We start from the raw sequence: 24,176 nt of genomic DNA, 5'->3' as shown, positions 1-24,176 counted from the left end.
CTGGGATGAAGAAAAGGAGAAGACGACGAGGACCTAAGGAAGTTAAGAATGAAGAAGTTGATCCGTCTAAACTTAGCAAGGTACTTCCTAATAGGTTTCCTGCATCAGCATATCCCAAAGTGATGGAGGCGGTTGAGTCTTTACCTGAGGCAAATCCCTTGGGCGAATTGTGGTGGTTTGCCAAAGGACTATTTACATCTGATGAGAAGAGGGAGCGATTCTGTGAGTTGGAAGATGATCGGGCCAAGCTTGAATGGCTCCATTGCGAAATGGCCGAGTAATGTGCACTTAATAGTATGTTTGACTTAAATGTCTGGGACTCTGGAATAGATTTGATACGTTGAACTGTTATTTGGGTGATTAATTCTAGTAGTATGTGGGTTCTGGTGATCATCTATCTAATATACGGATGCTTCAATTTGAAATGCTCCAGCATTATACCCAACTAACGTCTCAATTTTTCAAAAAATAAAAAAGTAAGAAGCAGTCCTCCATTGATGGTCTTCGTACAACAATATGAAGAAAACTAGAAATAGGAGAAACTAGAGAGAAAGCGAACGAAATCGAAAGCTCCAGTTAGTATTTTTGTATTTCATCGGATCAACCAGAGGTCTATTTGTACCATTGAACCTACTCAAATAATACTTAAGGGAGAGCTCTCTCTCTCTCTCTCTCTCTCGTTTGGCAGCTCGGACTGTACTGACTATTTCTGTCGGATAGGATAAATAGTCATCGGATAGTACTGACTAAATTAGTCGGGCGTTTGGTGCAGTATCGGACTAATGACCGTATTATTTATACTGTGTTTGGTTTTATACCGGATAGGCTAAATCAAACTTAAAATTAAATTAAACTTATAAAAATAAAAAAAAAATCTGAAACCATCCCTTCTTCTTCCCCGTTCTCTCCGCCGCACCCCTCAAACGTCCTCCCTCTCTCTCCCTTCTTCTTCCCCGCCTGCCTGCACATCTGGTGAGCAACCATGAGTCATCAGATCCACATCAACCCAAATCAAGAGTGCATGCTTCTTCGCAAGACCCAGTTGCAGGGGAGGACGACGACGGCGACGGGGAGGACGCCGATGGACGACGACGTCGACGGGGAGGACGAAGACGGCGACGGGGAGGACGCCGATGGTGAGAGAAGGTGACCGGGGGGGGGGAGGACGACGACGCCTATAGAGAGAGAGAGAGAGAGAGAGAGAGAGAGAGAGGGCCGACTAATAATCCCGGCCTTTTGGTTGGTTTTATTAGTCCGGTGTATACCGTACTAAATAAGCACACCGGTTAATTTAATCCGGCGCTTATTTAGTACGAGTGAACGCCAAACACCCGCGTCCGTATAATTAGTCCTATCCGATCCTCTATCCGATCTGCCAAACAGGGCCTTAGAGAGCATCTCTATGAGGCCACAAGCGGAATAGGAGCTTTCGAGACGGGGATGAGACCACAAGCGGGCCATAGTTAAGATGACAAATTAGAAGAGTGGGGGTAGGGATGACCTAGTACAGTTTCTCTTCCTCTACGAGTCATTTTGAAACAAAGTGAAGACAAAAAAAATTGATTTAAGAAAAAAATTAGCTTAAGTTCATTCTTTAATAATTCCGGGCTAAAATTTTAGGACAGAAAGGTTGGAGCAGAAAATATGTTTCTGGGCTAAAAGCCAAATTTTTCGGGCTAAAAAATTTGGCTTTTAGCTCAAGTGTTGGAGATAGTCTTACAGACCCCTAATCCCCAATACCCTTTTGCCTCCTGTCACCAACCATTGCCCACCACCGAGCCACCACACCTCCTTCAATACCCTTTTATAATGTCCCATTTTTTACACTTACGTAAGTTTTCCAATCTTTTTTTTTTTTTTTTTTTTTTTACAAGTAAGTTTTCTAATGTTAGTCTAAATAATAGCATAGGATGTTATTAAAATTGATATATACTGGATAAAAATTTTAGATTCATAACAAGTTATAGATATAGCTATGATTATTAGAATGTAAAATTGATATGTACTGGAGAGCCTTCAGCTCCAACCACCTCACCTCGCCCATTATGACCTCGGCCTGCCGGTTCTTCTTGTCCATCTTCAGCTGCTCGACTCTCTTCGCGTTCGCCGCGTATTCGGTTAAACAAGATTTGCCGCCCGACTCTCTTCGTGTATTTTTTGTGACCATACTCAGGTGGTAGTAATACTAACACTCACAAACCCACTTATTTATTATACGACGAGTTTGAATTTTGAGAATTTTATCTATTTGCTATACAGAACCCGATATTTTAACTCCTTCAACGTTGTGATAAATATCACTTGAGAATGAGCAAAAATATTCACTAAAATAAATACCATTCTATAATTTTATAAATTTTACATAATAAAAATAAATGCACTCCTCCATCATTTCTCAAAGAATTGGTCTCTCATGTTTGACTTTGGAATTTGGTGGTTAATTAACTTCTTGACTTGGGAATTAGCTCTTAATTCATCTCTTCTGTTATTTTTTTACTTCTTTTCTGGAAGGTCCGAGAAGCTTTTACTTCCCGCCTCACACGATTTCTTGTCACCCAAGAAATTTTTGTTACAACATTCTTTCATAAGCCATTAACCAAGGAAAGAAAGAAGTAGTTCATATGACAATTTTGCTTGGACGAGCTAGCATCTTTCATCTCCTAAACAGTTATCCTTTTCCTCAGGGCCACTTGGCCCTTCCTCGCCATAGAGTTGCGTAGGAAACAACTCGATTAAGTTCTCGACAGAGAATCGAACAAAGAAGCGAAGGCGATCAATCAACTTATCTAGTTCCCACCGTCCATCATACACAATGTCGGACCCCAGTCTCGCATATACTGCAACCACGATGGTTCTGATAATAACGCCATTGCCCAGGCACTCAGCCGCAACAACTTGATACATGGTACTCGAATCAATGAAAAACTTGCTCCGCGCAGCGTCATTCCTTACTCCCAAGTCAAACTTCGATGAACCCTGGAGGAAAGTCCCGGGATGAGCATATAGCTACTGTAACCATGTTTTGAAGAATATACAATTGGCTTATTCCCTTCGGTGAACTGTTGAATTGTGGCCAAGTGGCCATCACCTTTCCTAATAAACAAACCAAAAGAAAAAAAAAGGGGAAAGGACAACATGATTATGTTTCCTTGTTTTGAGGAAAAGAAAAGGGAAATTTGTCTAAAGTTTTCTTTGGTCCATGTGGGAAGTCACGGGGTGACTTGAATGAATGATTTAGCAGCAATTGCTGCTTTTGTTGTGAAGAGAAGAAAATAGAGAGCCGAAGAGAAGAGAGGGAGAGAAAGAAGGTACTGCTGCAGTACCATTTTCAGAGAAGGAGTTGTTGTTCCTTTCATTGGATAGTTCTCACTCCATCAAAGTGTTATTGTTGTAATAGCTTTGAGCTTTGTATAAAGAAGAAATTAATCACTATATTTCTTTCTCTATTTGTTTCTTTAGAGTGTGAGAGTTATTGGGTGTATTGGGTTATTTGGGTTGTGAGATTGCCAACACTTTGTAAACTCCCATTTGGTTGATAGTGGATTATTGGGTGAGCTCCTACTGCTCCGAGGACGTACTCCAGTTACACTGACTGTTGAGGAACCTCGTTAAAACCTTGGTGTCTTTAATATTTTGTTCTTGCATTTTCATTTGATATATTTATTGTGGGTTAGCTTGAGTTGGTTCCAAAAAGGTTTGGTGCTATCCTAGCACAACAATTGGTATCAGAGCACTAGTTGCTCTTGGGTACTGTTTAGTTGCCAAAGATGTCAGACGGGCAAGATGAGAATCCTTTTGGAAGCACCTCCGGGTTTGCAAGAACTACGGTGCAAAATGCAAAGTTCGAAGTTGAAAAGTTTGATGTCACAAACAACTTCGGGATGTGGCAATGTGAGGTCAAAGATGTGTTGCCTCAACAAGATCTACTTGCCGCTTTGGGAGAAAAGCCGGAAGCTATGTCGAAGTCGGAATGGGAGAAATTAAATTTGTGGGCTTGCTCTTCAATTCGGTTGTGCCTTGCAAAAACTCAGAAGTATTTTGTGATGCGGGAGACGGTAGCAAGTGTGTTGTGGCAAAAATTGGAAGACAAGTATATGACGAAGAGTGCAGAGAACCGGCTACACTTGAAGAAAAAGCTCTACCGCTTCCAATACAAAGAAGGTACAAAAATGATTAGACACCTTGATGCTTTTAATAAGTTGATTGCCGACTTGTTAAATTTAGATGAGGATATTAAGGATGAAGATAAGGCCTTAATATTGTTGAATTCTTTGCCGGACTCTTATGAGCATTTTGTTACCACTATTATGCATGGTAAAGAAACTGTGAAATTTGAAGATGTGTCAAATGCCTTGATGAATTATGAAATGAGGCATAGAGATAAAAACCATGATAGTACCTCTGAAGCTTTATTTGTTAGAGGTAGATCATCGGAGAGAAGATCATCTTCTAGCAGGAAAAAATCACAGTCTCGACCTAGAGGAAACTCTAAAGGTAGAAAAACTTTGGAAAGGGATGAATGTGCCTTTTGTCATAATAAGGGCCATTGGAAGAAAGACTGTCCTAAGTTGAAGACCAAAGGAAAAGAAAGTTTTGAAGCCAATGTTGCTGAGGTTGAAACAGATGTTTTTGATTTTGCTTTAACCACTTCCTCATCATTTGATTGTGCTACTAAATGGGTGTTGGATACGGGTTGTGCTCATCATATGACTCCTCACAAGGATTGGTTTTCAAGCTTGAAAGAGTTTGATGGTGGCGTTGTGTTCATGGGAGATGACAATCCGTGCACAACAAAAGGGATTGGTACAGTTCGTTTGAAGTTGCATGATGGCATGGTTAAAGAGTTGACAGGTGTTCGGTATGTACCGAATTTGAAGAAAAATCTTATTTCTTTGGGTACTTTGGAATCTAAGGGTTTCAGGTTTCATTCAGATGGACAGACATTGAAAGTTACTTATGGTGCACTTGTTGTGATGAAAACTCCTAGATGTGGCCATTTGTATTTATTGCAGGGAAGCACTGTGACAGGTGAAGCATCTGTAGTCTCTGAAAATATGGGCACATCTGATTCAGATACTACTAGACTGTGGCATATGAGATTAGGCCATGCTGGTGAGAAAGCTCTACAAGGGCTTGTGAAACAAGGTCTTTTAAAAGGTGCCACGACTTGTAAGCTTGATTTATGCGAGCATTGTGTCTTGGGGAAGCAAACTAGAGTGAAGTTTGGTACTGCTGTACATCAGACGAAGGGCATTCTTGATTATGTGCATTCGGATGTTTGGGGTCCTACAAAGACTCCCTCTTTGAGTGGTAGACATTGGTTCGTGACCTTTGTTGATGATTATTCAAGAAGGTCTTGGGTCTACACTATGAAGCACAAGAGTGAGGTGTTAAGCATTTTCTTGGGTTGGAAGAAAATGGTTGAGAACCAGACTGGGAGAAAGATTAAGATTTTGAGATCGGATAATGGTGGTGAATACACATCCGATCCTTTCTTTAAAGTTTGCAAAGAGGAAGGAATTGTGAGACATTTCAGTGTTCGGGGAACTCCACAACAAAATGGAGTTGCAGAAAGATTGAATCGAACCTTGCTTGAGAAGGTTAGATGTATGTTGTCTCAGTCGGGTTTAAGCAAGTCATTTTGGGCAGAGGCAATTAATTATGCATGTCACATCATCAACCGATTACCCTCAGCTGCAGTTCAGGGTAAGACACCAATGGAGGTATGGACTGGAAAACCTTCTTCTGATTATGATTATATCCATATTTTTGGTTCACCTGCTTATTTTCATGTGACTGAAAATAAACTTGATCCTAGAGCCAAAAAGGCTATCTTTCTTGGTTTTAGTAGTGGTGTCAAAGGTTACAGGTTGTGGTGCCCAGAGATGAAAAAACTTGTAATCAGTAGAGATGTGACATTTGATGAAGAAAGTATGTACAAAGGCTCTGAGAAGAATGTGAAAAATGTCCAACTGGTGGAGCTTGAGAAAGTTGCCTCTGGTACTTCAAATCCTATTTCTGCTGATGTCGAAGTCACTACAAGTGAAGAAGTTGGATACCATGAGGATGTTGAAGAAATTGAACTTGAAGATTCTATTCAAGTTGAAGAGCATGTTTCACCTCAAGAGTCTATTGCCAAGAACAGAGGAAAGAGACAAATTACCAAGCCAGCTCGGTATAATGATTATGTTGCTTTTGCTCTTCCTATTATCACTGATGAGATTCCATCCAATTTCGAGGAAGCCATTGAGAGTGAGGAGAAGGAGAGGTGGTGCAATGCCATGGGTGATGAGATGAATTCTCTCTTGAAGAACAAGACTTGGGAGTTAGCTAAATTGCCTAAGGGCAAGAAAGCTATCGGTTGCAAATGGGTGTATGCCAAGAAGGAAGATGCTGATGAGAAAAGCAATGTGAGATTCAAAGCAAGATTAGTTGCTAAAGGGTATGCACAAAAGGAGGGCATTGACTACAATGAAATCTTTTCTCCGGTTGTGAAGCACTCCTCAATTCGCATGTTAGCTCTTGTTGCACAGTATGATCTTGAGCTTGTGCAACTTGATGTGAAGACGGCTTTCCTACATGGTGATTTGAATGAAGAGATTTATATGTGTCAACTGGATGGGTATATAGTGAAAGGGAAGGAGAATTTGTTTTGCAAATTGAAGAAATCACTTTATGGCTTGAAGCAATCTCCAAGGCAATGGTATTTGAGGTTTGATAAATTTATGAGAGGCCAAAATTATTCTAGAAGTCAATATGATCATTGTGTGTACTTCAAGAAGTTGCAAGATGGGTCTTTCATTTATTTATTGATATATGTTGATGATATGTTGATTGCCTCAAAGAATGTTGAAGAGATTGAGAAATTGAAGAAACAAATGAAGAATGAGTTTGAGATGAAGGATCTTGGTGAAGCAAAGAAGATCCTTGGCATGGAGATCACTAGAGATAGAGAGAAGGGTTTGGTCAGTTTGAATCAAAGACAATACCTTGAGAAGTTGATTCGGAAGTTTGGAGTTCATGATTCAACCAAACCGGTTAGTACCCCTTTGGCTCCTCATTTTAAATTGAGTTCTCTACAATGTCCTAAAACTGATAAAGAGAAGCTGCAAATGAAAAATATACCATATACAAATTTGGTTGGTAGTTTGATGTATGCAATGGTATGCTCTAGACCGGATATTGCTCATGCAGTTGGCATGGTGAGTCGATATATGCATAATCCAGGTAAAGAGCATTGGCAAGCAGCTAAGTGGATATTGAGGTATCTCCATGGTACTCGAGATGTTGGTTTATGCTTTGAGAGAGATGACTCTGGTATTGGTCATTTTGTAGTTGGTTATGTTGATTCAGATTATGCAGGTGATCTGGATGGAATGAAGTCTACTACAGGCTATGTGTTTACTATGGCTAAATGACCAGTTTGTTGGAGGTCCATTTTGCAGTCGTCTGTTGCCTTGTCTACTACAGAGGCTGAATATATGGCAGTTGCTGAAGCTATAAAGGAGGCCATTTGGATACATGGGCTGATTAGAGATTTGGGGGTTGATCAGAAGCAGGTGGAGGTACATTGTGATAGTCAGAGTGCCATTTATTTGGCTAAGTATCAGGTTCAGCATGCGAGGACCAAGCACATAGATGTGCGTTATCACTTTGTTCGTGAAATTGTTGGTGAAGGGGAAATCATTCTCCAGAAGATTCCAACTAAAGACAACCCCGCTGATATGTTGACTAAGGTTGTTGGTGTAGCCAAGTTTGTTCACTGTTTGAACTTGGCTCACATTATGCCTATATAAAGAAGGCGTTGAGCAGTATGAGTTTTTTTTTGAAGCATTTGGCTCGGCATGAATTGTTCTTTTGCTAGTGTTTGGGAGTGATTTTTTTGGGTCAATTGTGTTGGTTGGCTTATCATGGCGTTTTCGGAACTTGGCCAAGGTGGAGATTGTTGAATTGTGGCCAAGTGGCCATCATCTTTCCTAATAAACAAACCAAAAGAAAAAAAAAAGGGGGAAAGGACAACATGATTATGTTTCCTTGTTTTGGGGAAAAGAAAAGGGAAATTTGTCTAAAGTTTTCTTTGGTCCATGTGGGAAGTCACGGGTGACTTGAATGAATGATTTAGCAGTAATTGCTGCTTTTGTTGTGAAGAGAAGAAAATAGAGAGCAGAAAAATTAGAGAGCCGAAGAGAAGAGAGGGAGAGAAAGAAGGTACTACTGCAGTACCATTTTCAGAGAAGGAGTTGTTGTTCCTTTCATTGGATAGTTCTCACTCCATCAAAGTGTTATTGTTGTAATAGCTTTGAGCTTTGTATAGAGAAGAAATTAATCACTATATTTCTTTCTCTATTTGTTTCTTTAGAGTGTGAGAGTTATTGGGTGTATTGGGTTATTTGGGTTGTGAGATTGCCAACACTTTGTAAACTCCCATTTGGTTGATAGTGGATTATTGGGTGAGCTCCTACTGCTCCGAGGACGTACTCCAGTTACACTGACTGTTGAGGAACCTCGTTAAAATCTTGGTGTCTTTAATATTTTGTTCTTGCATTTTCATTTGATATATTTCTTGTGGGTTAGCTTGAGTTGGTTCCAAAAAGGTTTGGTGCTATCCTAGCACAACATGAACTCCAAGTCAAAAGCATCCACCCATCTGCCACCGCTGTGTCACTTGCCAGACTTCTCCCATGAAGCTGTTGACTCGGAGAGTGAAGTGCTCCCAGTCACCGACATGTTCGCCTATCTTGTTCATTGCAATACTTACCAAACCAATTTTAATGGTGGATGGTCCATTGAAGGGGCAGGACACCAACATAGCAATATCTGTAAAAGTTCCTCCCAATGTCGGTTTTACATAAACGTATAGCTCCGCACTGTCTATGTTTCTGGCCTTGAGAAGATTTTTTTAGCTTCATCATCACTCGGCAAATCTATCCAAAAATCACTATCATTTTCCCCTCCAAAAGGCAAATGGGAGCCTCTCTAATCAAACGGTTGGCCATTCCTAGTGTATTCCTGGAACAGAAGCGCCCCGTTTTTTTTTGAAAAACCACAGTACCGATGATGGCAAATAAACCTCATCACGATGGAAGAAAACTGTTGGGCCGTAGTGCTCAATTAGTGAATGAATCTGGTTCAGATTTGGCATTGCGTGTAAGGACGAATCAAAATTCTTCAAGCACGCAACTTCTAGCTCTTTGTCGGAATCCAAGTATTGGTACTGCAAAAGAATGTACCAACCGAAACACAACTGCAGAACATACCCCATTTGCAGGGTCTTGTTTTCCACACCTGAAATTGGCCCCCAAACAACTTTGAATCAATGGCAAGTATCCGGTCATGTGTTTCACAAGTCTCTGTACTATTTTCTCGTACGCATCTAACTTCTCCGGGGCTGGTTCCTCAGGCTTGTCAGTGACCACAAAAACCAATGGCCTTATAACCAACATGTGGGTTTGGCAACCAAATATAGCCACACCCATTTTTACTTAAATCCGCATTCCAGACTAATGAGTAGTTAACCGGCTTTAAACTCTAATGCTGAGCCTCGGGTACAGCCATCTTCCACCCTTCTGGCAAGCGTTCTATGTGCCACAAGAACGTACCCTCTCAATGCTGGTCATTGGGCTAGCATTAGCGACCGAGGCAAAAGAAGTTGTTCGTGGTAGGAATTTCCGTTGGGGATGCTTCCTAGCCGACGAGCACACAGCTCCTCGAGAGGTCGGCGTCGGTTGATGCTTTCTGTTGGGCTTCTGCTTTACTGGCGGGCTTGTCGGGCAAAGCCTGTCGGGCAAGGCTGAAAGAGAAGGACAGAGTTAACTTTGAAATGTGCCTTTGTGGGGCCTTAGGTGTAGGCCTTGAGGCTCACAATCAAGATTAACTTTTAAGTGCTCAGGCGTGCCACTGCCATCTTTAACATGGCAGATGTAAAACGGATGTTGAGTTTTAATTATATATATATATTCGAGAGACTATGTTAGTTATTGACAGGTGTCTTTGTGGGGCCTTAGGTGTAGGCCTTGAGGCTTCCCGTTAATAACTAACTTAGTACTCGAATATATAAGGTTCATTTTCTTGGTTATATGAGTCTTATAACCATTATACTTCTGATTACCTGAGCTCAAAGAGCAGAATGAATCCAAATAGGTGCCTTTGTAGGGCCTTAGATAGGCCTTGAGGCTTCCCATCAGAAATCCTTCTATACTCAATGTTCTAGCCCGAGGAACAGGATGAATCCAAATAGGTGCATTTGTAGGGCCTTGAATAGGCCTTGAGGCTTCCCATCAGAATTCATTCCGTACTCGAACGTTCTATGGTAATCATAATATAATAGCAATAAAACTAAGTGACAGGTCGATTACTTGCGCCTCAAGTAACTTCAGACTTCTTGTTATCAAAGCTTGTCATGGATGGGTTAAGTCCACATCAGGTTCTTTTTTATGCCTTGAGGCCAATGACTTTTTGAGAGATCAAATCTTACATGCCCGAGGGCTTAGAACTTAGACCTGGCTTGAACTGTGAAGACATATTCAAATCGGATTCAAGCGCTGAGAGAGTCTTTTAATAGCCATATTACTAGAAATAACTTGGATACAACTTGTAGTATACAACATATTGCTAGGCTAATGAATGAAAAGATAAAAACAAAGAGAGTCGGGCATGGTTTAACCTTGTCGGGCAAGGCTGATCGTCTTGCAACTTCCTATCTTTGTGGTTTATCATGAGGTTTGAAAGCTTAGAAAAGGGGTTGGGAGGTGAGAATTGATACTACAGCAAGAGTTGAATAGGGTAGTAGAGCTATTACAAAGGGTTTATCCTGAAAGGGATGAAGGCTTGGGCTGACTACAGCTTCGTTTTGAAAGCAAATCTGGCTTTGAGCAGAGTTTGTGCTTGTATTTGTTGGTTTGTTTTGAGTGTCCTTGACTCTGATTTCTCTTTCTCCTTTTATAGACACTTTGGCTTGGCCTCCTGTAGCAATAATCTTGCCCGAATGCAGTTTGAAGGATAGTGACTCATCAGCTATTTATTTGTACTGCCACTATAAAGTACTTTTGGGCTGATTAGCTGGCTAGTCTATACCACTTGGCCCTTGGGTAGGTGAGCAAGTAGTGCAAATGATCTGCACCTAGTCGGGAAATGCCTTTTCTGCCTTCTGGGCTTGGGCTGTGCTTCGGGCTTTTCTCATCTTTTTGGGCCAACTCCCTTCTGAGCCCGAAGTTTAAGTTTTAACCCAAACAGTGCCCCTTTCAATCAATATTCAGACTGGAATTCCAGGCGCCAATGTTGATTGAATATGTCTCTACTAGTACCCACGTCTTTCATTCTCGGAATTTGCACACTTTTCAAAAGCAATCACCGCCTTTTTTCAGTTATTCCTATCACTTCCGAATCTCCTGCATTCTTCTTATCTTTGTAATCGAAAACTTCCTAACTCCCCAGTCGTTTTTTCCTTTTCTAAATCTTTCAAATTCTCTGCTGCCTTTTGCCCGACACCTTCTATCCTTGTCGTCTTCCTTGCCATTCCATTTCCAAACTTCATCAGATGGCTTCAGGATCCAGCCAAATCCAACTATCATACGAATATGGTGAAGGCATCGCCACTTTGCGCCGTTTACTCAACGGCTTGCATCGCCCTCGAGCAGGTTTGTATTCTGAGTTTTTCTTTGAAGTACATGGGGTACAATCGTTGGGTCCCACATGGATTTCTCGGGTCCCTGCAGTGATAGAGGACAATATGCCTAAAGATAACTGGTTTTCTCCAAATCCCTTTTTGGCTAAGTTGAGCATTTCCTCATCTAAGTGGTCGTCATATCGTCGAGGCTTTCCATTGATGAATGATCCGGCTTGGGCTCAATGGATTGACGAACTAGAGCCAACTTTTAAGAAGAAATGGATGAATAATGGCATTTACGAGTTGATAATGCTTTAAAAAACCACCATTATTCCCAAGCCCGAACTGCTTGCTTCTTCTCTTCTTTTCTGGAATTTGGGCACAAACACTTTTGACTTTTGTATGGGTTCCATGTCTCCGACTATTCTAGATATGGCTCTAGTCTTCGGGCTAAGGCCATCGGGCAGGATAGTAGACGTTACTCAAGACTGGGCTCTCTCCTTAATTGCTGAAAGCTCAGGTTCATCCACATCCTTCCTCTCCCTGGAATATAACTCTGCAACCTTCAAGAGTTACGGGACCTCATTCAAGGGATTCATCCCTTTTGTAAAAGAAAATTTTGGAGCAGGTTCTTCCCGTGCTGATAGAGATCAAAAGCACATGTATTTCCTCTTATACTGGCTCAACAAACATATCTTCCCCAATAAATCTAAAGGAATGAAGGTTGAATGGATCCCCGCTCTTCATAACTTCGATGATGTAGCAACAGGTCCATTCCTTCTTTCTCATCTTTACCATCTTCTTTTCGAAATGACTCAAGGCGAGCCATTTGAGACTAACCTGAATGAACCTATATGGATGATACAAACATGGCTCCAATGGTACTTTCCAGAGTTTCGGGCTGCCAACTTAGAGTTCCCAGAAGGTGTGGCCCCCGCCTGAATCCTAGCCGAAGCTGCTCATACTGATCACTCCACATTCGCCTGCTTTTATTTCTTCAAGGTTTGTAGGACTCGATCAGACCTGGAATGGGGTGCGTCAGTCTTGAGAAGATATCCTTGGTTATCTGACCAGGTTTTTCAAGATGCTCCTGGGGAAGATGCCACATCTTTTTGTAGGGAAAATTTTATTAGTTGTATTCAATCGAGAGACATGGCCTGGGGAGTTCGGGGCAATCGATACGATCGAGGGTTAGAGGTGTATCATCCTAACTTTTGCAGCAGGCAATTAGGCTTTAGGCAAACCATCCCCATCCCATTTTTTGACTCTGTTAATTATGGCACTTCCTTTCGTTTAGTATCTCCCTCTGAGGCGACCTTTAGAGCTGCCCGACGCAGTCTTGAAGTCATGAGTCAGGCTGCCCGAAATTCCATCATCCTCAATTTGGAATGCACTTCACTCTTCTCTTCTTGGTGGGAAGACAAATAGACCAAGAAATATGGAGGAGACTTGAGAAAGACTCATGATCGCCTTTTCAGTCAACTTTCTCTTAAATCATACCCCAGTTCGGGCGAACTTGAAAATTGGAAAGAGATGATTCAAGAGAAGAATCGGGTTTTTCTGATAGGTATTTCCTCTTCTTATCTTGATTCCGTAACCCTTCTCTTGAACCCTTTTAACTTTTTCCCTACTTAACCCTGCAGCCCAAGTGGATGTTGAATCGGTACCTACTGAGTCCGAGGATGACTCAGCTGATGCAGCAGTTCTTCATGGAGCTGCGGCGGAGGTTGAAAGGCGAGAAACTGGAGAAGGTGAGGATGTTTCAGAAGATTCAGGAGCTAAAAAAGAAGCGCATGAAGCTACCATTCAAGTGTCTAAACGAAGGAAAGCATTTGTGATTGAGAACTCAGATTCTGATCCTGCATCCCCACCCAAGACTAAACAACGAATTCCTACTCCTAAAAAAGAGTAAGAGAACCAGAATCGTCCAAACTCTCAAGTCTTCAGACCCACCTGCTCTAATTTCTGAGGCGGGCAGAAAAAAGCAAAAATCTTCAAGTGAGTTGTGTTATTTTTTTTGTCAGGTTGCCACCTTTCTTCTTCATCTAGTTACCTATGTTTTTTTTTAATACAGGACCTCAAGCATCAAAGAAACTAACCATTGCTTCCAAGGATGAACCAGTAGGAGCTTAAATGTATAAAAAGGCTGAAGAATTGCGAAACATCATCCTTAAAGAACTTGAGGTATAGTTTACTTTTATGTCTGCATAGTCTTTCCTGTTTTCACAAAAACCCTGAGCATGATTACTTGAGTCAGGCTGCAAGAAAGGAAAAGCTCCATTCGCCCGAGGTCTCTTCACCACTTGCCCAAGAAACAAACCTTTCTCCGCCCCGGGTTAATCTTTCGGAGGTACACTCCCTTTCTTTTTGAACCTTAGGTAACTTTTATAATTTCTGGGGCTAATGCCTGATCTTTTTCCTTCTTCTGACTTCATCCAGGTCGGGGTATCTGCCCCCTCGCCTAGTTAAGGTTCTCCTTTGATTTCTCCTTCTGTCCTAGAGGCAACTCCATCTTCTCAATTTGATCCATCCACGGGAGTAATGTTGCACTTCGTGGATGAGGACAGTAATTTGGTGAGTAACCATCCTTACATTGATTCCCCGTACATTGTTTCGATATCAACTTCTATTTACCTCTTCCTCAGCCTTCTTTAATACAACATCCATCAGTGGCAACAAGTGACGAACCCATAGTCCTTGAGATTCCTGTGACTTCAGAAGCAACTACTTTGCAGGTGTTTGCCTGCCCAACAGTTACCCTTGATGAACCTCATTCATCTCCTCAGGGTCGAACTCTGGTAAAGAGATATTTTCTTCCTGTTCTTCTCTTACCATCTGCTTACTAACAATGGCTGCCATTTCTGGGCACTTCCAGGGTATTGGTGAAGGTTCAGGCGGGGTTTTTTCTTCCCCTGTCAGTGGTAGGGAGTCTTCTCCTCAACCTGGAATTGGTACTCTTTCTTGTGAGGCTCCAAGGCTTAGTCAGGTATATTTCTTCCTCCCAAAACTTCCCTTCACTTTAAACTGTATATTTAACAATTTGATCTTCTTTTGGTCTTTGTAGCAAGTTCTTGAAGAAACTTCTCCTTCTCGCTTGGTTCGTAAGTCAAAGCTCCCCCGACCTCATTTAACTATTAGGAGTGCCGGGATTGTTCATCCTGGAATTGAGAAGGCCAGGGAGCTAAAAACTGCCCTATCAGTAGACGCTACCTCATTAGAGGAAAGTGGAGTGCGAAATCCCCCTCCTACTTTTCCATTAAAAACTGCTAAGTTGCCCGAACTTTTTGAAGAATTCGGGCAGCTCGAGACAAGGCTGAAATCTTCGAAGCATTCTTCACCTTCAGGTTTTCCAGAGCATAAGCGATTTTTCCAAGAATGGGCAAGGAAGGATTTCTCCGCTTCATTTAGCCTTAAGGCTCTTTATGATGTGGAAAAGGTTACGAGTGAGCTTTTCAAAGCCGGCCAACTGTCAAAAACCCAACATGATTCCTTTCTATCTTTCTTTGAGAATTTGAGGGCTCTTCGGGACCAACATAAGAGAGCAGAAAGACAAGCCAATCGTGTAAGATGTTTCCAGGAGGAGGAATTAAGTACTTCTGCTCAGGTAGAAAGGTTGATGAATGATGGTTCACTAACGAAAGAAAGGATTGGAGTGGTGACTTTTGAAATCCAAAAACTAGAGGAACAACTGGTTGTTCTCAAGGTTGAGCAAGCAACTCTTCTTGACACCCTCGAAAATCAAATCAAACAAGTGAAGAAGACAAACTCGGAGTTAGAGCATTCTAGATCTCAACTTGCAAATAGCCACACTGTCCTGGCTGAACCTAGTAGGATTTTTACAATCATGCAGATATATCACTCTCGAATAATTACCCTGAGTGAAGATGTAAAATTATTAGACTAGGATTACTTGTAATCCCTCTTTTAGTGGAATAAACATGTACTTGTCTTTTGCTTGCTTTGCTTCTGGCCCTTGTCTGAACTTCTTTCGGGCAACTCTTTGCCCCCTTGTTTACTTTCTTCTTTATTTGAGCGAGGGTGTTGTGACAACCTGAGATCCATCTTTCCCCTCTGTCGTAACAATTGGTGACACTGGCTTCTCTATCTAAACCAGATGGATCGCGTTGAAAGGAGCTTCCGGGAAAAGATTGGTATCAACCATCATACTAGCTTGTGGCTTGTCAAGTAACAACTTTCCCTTCACTATAAGGTCTTGTATCCAGTCTCTAAACTGGACACAATTGGTTATAGAATGGTTGAAGGTATAGTGTAACTTGCAATACTTCTTTCCCCTTAGCTCTTCTGGTTTGGGCATCTTTTTCGTACTGTCGGGCACAATCACTCTTGCCCGCACCAGCTCTTTATAAATCTCAGGTGCTTTAGCCAGATCGAACGAATAGCTCTGGTACTTGGGAGGTTTCATCGGAACAAAGCCTCCATCGTTCATCACAATATTCTGGTCCTTGATGGGTTGAACTAATCCTTTCACCGTCAATGGTTTGAAAGGCGTAGTCATCTCAGTAGCACACACCTCGATTTCCTCTCTATCATGGTCATCCTCTTGCTCTGGCCCAATTTCTCCTACCTCCACATGATGAATTGCAGCTTTGTTTTTGTAGAAGGGAGGAGCTTTGGAAGTATGCTTCACTTGCTGTTCTTCTAGCAATAACCTTTCATATTTTGTGGCAGCAATGACTAATTCCTGTAGCTCGTTAAATTGTGTATCATAAAATCTTTTCCTCAAAGGTAATCTCAGAGCCCTTTGAGCAATTGATATGAGTTGAGCTTGGTTAACAGGGAATTGGCACCTCATCCTTGTCTTCCTGAACCTCATCATGAAGTCTTATGTGGACTCATGCTCGTATTGTTTGACTTTAACCAGATCATTAATGGTCATTTCTGGTTCTATTCTGTAAAATTGTTCATGGAAAGCCATCTCCATTTGCCCCCAGTTGGCAATAGAGTTAGGGGTAATAGAGAATACCACTAGGATGCAAGTCCTGCCAATGAATTCCCAAACAACCTTAACTTGTAGTTTGGGTTGTCTTCATATGCCACACAGTGATTAGAGAATTTGAAAATGTGATCTCTGGAGGACACACTGCTATCTTCACCTGTGAATGTTGGGAATGCGGGCATCTTGAAGTTGAGAGGAAATGGATTCTGCTCATCAATGTATTCAGGATAAGGCTTTTGATAAGTAATCATGAACACTAGGTGAGCTCGTGGTTGAGCATTTTGAACCACTGCCCTCCTCAATTTAGCCAACTCATCCCTTAGTTGTTGAGTAGCTGTATTATTCTGGAAGAGAAGGGCATACTCGTTCTTCGGGCTTCGGTCATTGCCGTGAATGCTTCTTTCTTTGATTCAGGTTTTTTCCAGTTGGTTCCCCCTCCCTTATGAGCCAATGGGGGTGGCCTATAAGGAAGAGGTTTGTCCGAAGCTGCGGAACTTTCTTTTTTGCTGGAGTCTCCTGTTGTTATGGGCATCCCATACTTTGTCATTTCCTGCTCGCTTTGCTTCCTGTTATTAAATGATAATAATGGGAAGCTAGGAAACTCTTTCCCCAGGACCGGCTCTATCACGGGTTGACTTCCTTCAGGAACTGCTTTATTCTTTCCCCTATCCGTTTCTTCTTCTAATAGTGGAAATAGGGGAATGACTGGCTTACTTCTGATGGTAACCTGGCTCATCCCACTCCCTTGAGCGCCTTTTGGAGTGGAAAACTCCAGATCTAGCCTTCTCTGTAAATTCCCTATTTAGGTACACAGTCTACTGACTTCCCCCTTGGTCTTCAAAGAGATTTTTTTCCATACTTCTCAATACTTGTATCATAGTAGCCTGTAATTCCTCATTAGTTCCTTTCCTTTCCGACTTCCCGGATGAAGATGGGCTTTCTAGGACCACCTGTCCTGATGGGGAAGAAGGATTTCCCGATTGAACTGTCATTGGTAGCAAAAGTTGAGAAGAACCGTCATTCGTATTCTTTCTGCAAAGTTTATGGCCTTTCTTCTTGGACATGCAAGATCCACACAAATGAAATCCCACTGGGCGTGCCAAAACAATGTTTGTGGTAGGAATTTCCGTTGGGGATGCTTCCTAGCCGACGAGCACACAGCTCCCCGAGAGGTCGGCGCTGGTTGATGCTTTCTGTCGGGCTTCTGTTTTACTGGCGGGCTTGTCGGGCAAGGCTGAAAGAGAAGGACAGAGTTAACTTTGAAAGGTGCCTTTGTGGGGCCTTATGTGTAGGCCTTGAGGCTCACAATCAAGATTAACTTTTAAGTGCTCAGGCGTGCCACTGCCATCTTCAACATGGCAGATGTAAAACGGATGTTGAGTTTTAATTATATATATATTCGAGAGACTATGTTAGTTATTGACAGGTGCCTTTGTGAGGCCTTAGGTGTAGGCCTTGAGGCTTCCTGTTAATAACTAACTTGGTACTCGAATACATAAGGTTCATTTTCTTGGTTATATGAGTCTTATAACCATTATACTTCTGATTACCTAAGCCCGAAGAGCAGAATGAATCCAAATAGGTGCCTTTATAGAGCCTTAGATAGGCCTTGAGGCTTCCCATCAGAAATCCTTCTATACTTAATGTTCTGGCCCGAGGAACAGGATGAATCCAAATAGGTGCCTTTGTAGGGCCTTGAATAGGCCTTGAGACTTCCCATCAGAATTTATTCTGTACTCGAACGTTCTATGGTAATCATAATATAATAGCAATAAAACTAAGTGACATGTCGATTACTTGCGCCTCAAGTAACCTCGGACTTCTTGTTATCAAAGTTTGTCGTGGGTGGGTTAAGTCCACATTAGGTTCTTTTTTATGCCTTGAGGCCAAGGACTTTTTGAGAGATCAAATCTTACATGCTCGAGGGCTTAGAACTTAGATCTGGCTTGAATTGTGAAGACATATTCAAATCGGATTTAAGCGCTGAGAGAGTCTTTTAACTAAAAGTAACTTGGATACAACTTGTAGTATACAACATATTGCTAGGCTAATGAATGAAAAGACAAAAACAAAGAGGGTCAGGCAAGGCTGATCGTCTTGCAACTTCCTATCTTTGTGGTTTATCATGAGGTTTGAAAGCTTAGAAAAGGGGTTGGGAGGTGAGTTTACAGAAAGAAATCGATACTACAGCAAGAGTTGAACAGGATAGCAGAGCTATTACAAAGGGTTTATCCCGAAAGGGATGAAGGCTTGGGCTGACTACAGCTTCGTTTTGAAGGCAAATCTGGCTTTGAGCAGAGTTTGTGCTTGTATTTGTTGGTTTGTTTGAGTGTCCTTGACTCTGATTTCTCTTTCTCCTTTTATAGACACTTTGGCTTGGCCTCCTGTAGCAATAATCTTGCCCGAATACAGTTTGAAGGATAGTGACTCATCAGCTATTTACTTGTACTGCCACTATAAAGTACTTTTGGGCTGATTAGCTGGCTGGTCTATACCACTTGGCCCTTGGATAGGTGAGCAAGTGGAGCAAATGATCTGCACCTAGTCGGGAAAGGCCTTTTCTGCCTTCTAGGCTTGGGCTGTGCTTCGGGTTTTTCTCCTCTTTTTGGGCCAACTCCTTTCTGAGCCCAAAGTTTAACTTTTAACCCAAACAGAAGTCATCGGGTATCCCTGCATGTCCATAAAAGGTGACACCTTTTGGTTTTCCACGCAACAGAATACAGCTCCAGATGCTCTCAAACTTGGTGATTCGGATAGCTTCAATTTCTGCGAGGCGTATTCTTCCAGTAGCAAATCCTTCACCTGAAGAAATGACGGCACACATTGTTCAGAAAATGTGCTCATAACAATACGTTAACGTTTATGTGACGACATAAACGTGACAGTAAATTCTTAGCATGCCATTGGTGTGTTCTAGGTTTATTAGTTATAATCTTTCCTTTCTTCTTGGACCTGAGTTCACGCAAAACATTAATTTATAACAGTTTCAAAGAAACTCGAAATCGAGCTCCTAAAATGTAGTATCGAGACGAACTTCAAACTTTTACATTATGAATTATTTTCTGTGCACCAAACGCAGCCTACGCATAATAGCACTAGTTTCTATGGACATGACTGGGAATATTCCAGGCAACTAAATGAACTCGACAATGTGGACACCGGTGCAAAAATTTTACATTAGAAGTGTGCTGAAAATTATAGGCAGGACAAAGCTAATTCGCCTGCCCGCTAATACAACCGTCCTTATGCAGGAGTCATGAGTGAGTCATTTCTTGTAGCAAACTGATGGGGGATAGATGCTTGGCCAACAGTGGTATAATAAAAGTCAAAGCCACAGAGGTTGAGCATCTGTTACAACTTAAGACTCATATTTCCTATTCAATTACATTATTTACATGTCAAACCATTAAAAGCAAAACTAAGATCCACCACGAGAGTTTGAAAAGCAAGCTGAAATTAACTTTTCCAGAAAGCTTTCGAATATTTCCAACCATCCAAACCAAATTCCAATCAATAAAATCCCACTTAGCATCATAAACACATACAATAATCACAAATTAAATTATTAAATTATGTGATCAAAATTAATGACAACCCAGCAGAGAATACAAGAAGATTACAAGCACACCAATTTCAGATTATTTCAAAGAATATGAACACTGAAATGGAGATATCAAGCTATGCAGAAAATACCTATAAAATTGATTGCACTTTTTCAAAAAAGATATGAACTTCAAGGTGGGGATTGACCAATCTGACCCAAGAGTGAGAAAAACTGAGAATTGAACCCTCAAAGGCTGTAACTTCGAATCGAAAGCAGGAATAAGGAAAAAAAGCACTTCTGTGAGACATCCTGGTGAACACAGGGATGGCTGTGTTCTCTCTCTCTCTCCTCGCAAGAAAGAAAGGGAGAAGAATTATTTGTCTTGTTTTGTCTCTCTCCTTTCTTTTCGTGATGACTCGGAAAAAAGATTAATGCTATGAGACTCAATTTTTTGTATATTAAATTTTGTAAATTAAATAATATGTAAGTGTTGTAAATATTATGTGGATGGCCCACATGAATAGTTTGTTACTATTTATTCACATTATTTTCACTATTCATTTGTGGAAAATTTGTAAGTTGAATAGTGTCCTCTTTGATTATAAAATGAATGAGAGGAAGAGGAAGAAAGGGGGTTCACGGGAGAGAAGAAGGAAAAGGAAGAAAGAAAGAGAGAGAAAGAAGAGGAATAGAGGAAGAAGAGGAAGATGAGGGGAGATAATAAAAGGAGTTATATTTGTACTTCTATTATTTCAAATTATAATGAAAGCACCACCGCTGTCCCGAGGACGTACTCCAGTCACACTGACTGTAGAGGAACCTCGTAAATTTTGTGTCTTGTTTCATTTATTCCACTGCACCCACAGTCGATTTTACAACACGTTATCAGCACGAGAAGCTCTCATGTCGGTGGAAAGCACTACTTATCTCTCACATCTATCGGCTGGAATCTCACAGATAAGAAAATCTTTTCATTTCATTCTCATATCTCTAAATGACTAATTTTCTTAAAGTAAATATACATGTGGTTATATAAGTATTGTCATTATTATTGGCAGAAAATCCGACGATCATATGAGCTTTGAAACTTCAACTTCCAGTGCTCATACAGAAACCATTCCTTCATAAAAGTTGTTCCTTATCCTCTCTCCCATAACATACCAAAATTCCAGAACCATCCAACGGTTAAATCATTCCATATCTTAGAAATAATACTACAGACTCAAAATCCGCAGAAAATTTGGCAGCCATGTAAATAGCCACTGAACTCCAACTTCCTGACATCCGATTGAAATACTTTCTTCTTGAAAGTTGTTTGTCCGCCTAGTACCTAGAACATATCCAAATTTCAGAAATTGTCAACGGTGCGATCGTCGTAGATGACTGAAACTTTAACTCAGCTTCCATTTCCGCAGAAAACTGGACAGCCATCTTATGAGTACCAAACCTTCATTTTCAGAAGCTCAGCTCGAAACTGTTTATTCACAAAAGTTGTTTGGTATCTTCTTATCCATATCATACTAAATTTTGAGTTAAATCTAACGGTTTGATCTTCTTATAAGTGGCAGACAAAGAAAAGTGTGATTATTTTGGGTAGTTGGAAAGAAAGAAAAATATACATATATAAATTGAAAAAGGGAGCAAATGGATGGTGTGTCGGTTGGACTATTTAAAGAAAACAAAAAGGTTTTGGAAGTGAGTTGCACCATTCTGAAAAATAAATAAATAAATAAATAAATTGGAAAGGTGGATTTTTGGTGCATGATGTTGTCACAAAAGGAGAAAAGAACAAATATTATTGGATGGTACACGGCACCATGTGAATGAATAAGAAACGAAAATATATATTTATTTATGTGAATGGTGTTGGCTTAAAACACTTTCACAAGCTCTATTTATTTAAAGCAATTTATTTACAGTGGGTAGCATTATTACCCTTTGCTTTAAAGCTTTGATATTTATGTGCATGGTGTTGGTTTAAAGCCCATGTCACAATTTCTATTTACTTTAAAGCAATTTATTTATCATGGACGGTTTTACCACCTACTGCTTTAAGTTTTGATTTATGTGAATGGTGCTGAATTAAAGCCCTTGTCACAAGCTTTATTTACTTAAATGCAATTTATTTACTATGGTTGGAATTACCGCCTAGTGCTTTAATTTATTTATTGTACTTATCTTTTGTTACTATGAATATATACAGGACCTGAAGTTCCTTGATCAGATCAGAACCTGCAGTTTCTTGATCCTCATCATATAAAATGATTGGACCCGAAGTTCCATCATACAAAAGGATCTGGCATGAAGTCCCTTGATCCTGAAGATCAGGACATGAAGTTCCTAGATGAGTACCGTAAGTTTGAAGTGCCGCAGTGCCTTAACTTAATTGTAATAAAAGCCATAAGAGTCTTAGTTTACAGACTATTAAATAAGGACCAGAAGTTCCTTATGTCCATACTCAAAATGGTTTAGCAGAAGCCTTTATTAAGCGAATGAAATTGATTTCCCGCGCTCTGCTCATGAAAACGAAATTGCCAATTTTCTACATGGGGACATGTAAACTTTACATGATGCATTATTAATTCGGTTGAGACATGTTACCGACCATCAATACTTCTCAGTACAACTCGGGTTTGGAACCAACCAAACATTATACATTTACGAGTTTTTGGTTGTGTTGTCTATGTGCCTGTAAGACTGCCACAACGTACTGAAATGAGGCATCATTGCAGATTAGGCATTGATGTTGAACACCATCTATCATTCAATATTTGGAATTCTTGATTGGGGATATGTTTACCGCATGGTTTGCGGACTGTCATTTTGATAAGACAATTTTCCTGCCATTAGGGGGAGAAAATAATATTGTTCCAGAAGAACGATGAGAAAATATCATTCCAAAAGAATGATGAGAAAAGACCGTTCCAGAAGAACGAAGAGAATTTGTCTTATTTTGATTCACGAAGCAATCAATAAGAAAATGAAATATGAATAATTGAATGATGCAACGAAAGTGATGAAATCATATATACTTACTGCAAATGTGCCTACAAGAATTGATGTCTCTGTTGGATAAAATAATGAGACAGTAAATGATTTATCTGTTGCACGCCTAAAGCGTGGCAGATTTTTAGACTCAAAAGGTTCAGTTATTCGAAAGAAGAATAATATGGCACTACTGAACTATTGCATTCCCGAAGCATAACTGTTGCATGCCAGAAGCATGACAGTCGCCGCGTGGATACACGTCCCAGATAGGACAATCCACAGACATGAGAATATTGATGTCTCATGCATGAAGCATGATTGACGTATAGGTTCTAAATGACTCAACTCTTGGAAGTGGAGATTAAAATCCAAGCACTATAACGCTCAAGAGGAGGTTATGATCCACATTCTCTAAATTATGACTATCCTGGAAGAGATAATGTAATGCCCTTGAAGAGGCAATGGATATCCAAAGAAATGAAAAGCTTTTATGCATGTGCATGCACATGAGAATATGGGATCACGGATTGATGATAACCAATGGTAATTTTGGTTTTACAAGTAGCTACTAAATTCATCAATGAGTTGTGTTAATATTGAGTCACGTTCTTTTGTTCGTCGACAAAAGGAAAATTATTGGCCAAAATGGAGAAAGGCAATTCCATTACAATTTTGTAAGAACGTGGAAAAATGGACCTATATATTTGAATACAATACAAATAGCCAAAAGATGTTAAACCAAGGAGGTTATATATGGGCATTTGTAATATAGTGTAATACACTTACATGATATGACACAAGGTTGTAAACGAGTTCATATAAATGGAGAATTATATATGAAGGGTTGTGAGTCACCCACATCATATCTCCATAAGTAAATCCCTCAAATATACATGGGAGCAAATTGCTATGTATAAATTCCAAAGGAAAATGTGTCATGAAGTGTAGAAAATCCCTGAAGGATTCAAATTGCTTGAAGTAAGCCCCCGAAGGGTAAAGCATAAATTATGTACTCAATATCAATGGATGATATAAATTGCCTTAGTGAGTACTATCATTATAATATTGTTGCAACATACTAA

At 40.6% G+C, this 24,176-nt stretch overlaps 2 long non-coding RNA genes across 2 annotated transcripts; one reads left to right on the top strand and one right to left on the bottom strand.

Annotated features, from left to right (window-relative positions):
• Window positions 1-18,556: 18,556 nt before the first annotated feature.
• LOC139197582 (uncharacterized) lies at window positions 18,557-20,536 on the bottom strand. The gene is made up of 2 exons (XR_011583078.1): window positions 20,256-20,536; window positions 18,557-19,364 (listed from the first exon to the last, which is right to left on the bottom strand). It is a non-coding gene; the product is annotated as an uncharacterized lncRNA (long non-coding RNA).
• Window positions 20,537-20,736: 200 nt separating this feature from the next.
• Window positions 20,737-22,651, top strand: LOC114826126 (uncharacterized). Its single transcript, XR_003774992.2, has 2 exons — window positions 20,737-21,604; window positions 22,310-22,651. It is a non-coding gene; the product is annotated as an uncharacterized lncRNA (long non-coding RNA).
• The last annotated feature ends 1,525 nt before the right edge of the window (window positions 22,652-24,176 follow it).

Source organism: Malus domestica, chromosome 07 (assembly GCF_042453785.1).
Source record: "Malus domestica chromosome 07, GDT2T_hap1".
NCBI classification, from domain to species: Eukaryota; Viridiplantae; Streptophyta; class Magnoliopsida; order Rosales; family Rosaceae; genus Malus; species Malus domestica.
The sequence above is the reverse complement of the archived record's forward strand: the minus strand, read 5'-3'. Positions and strand labels throughout refer to the sequence as shown.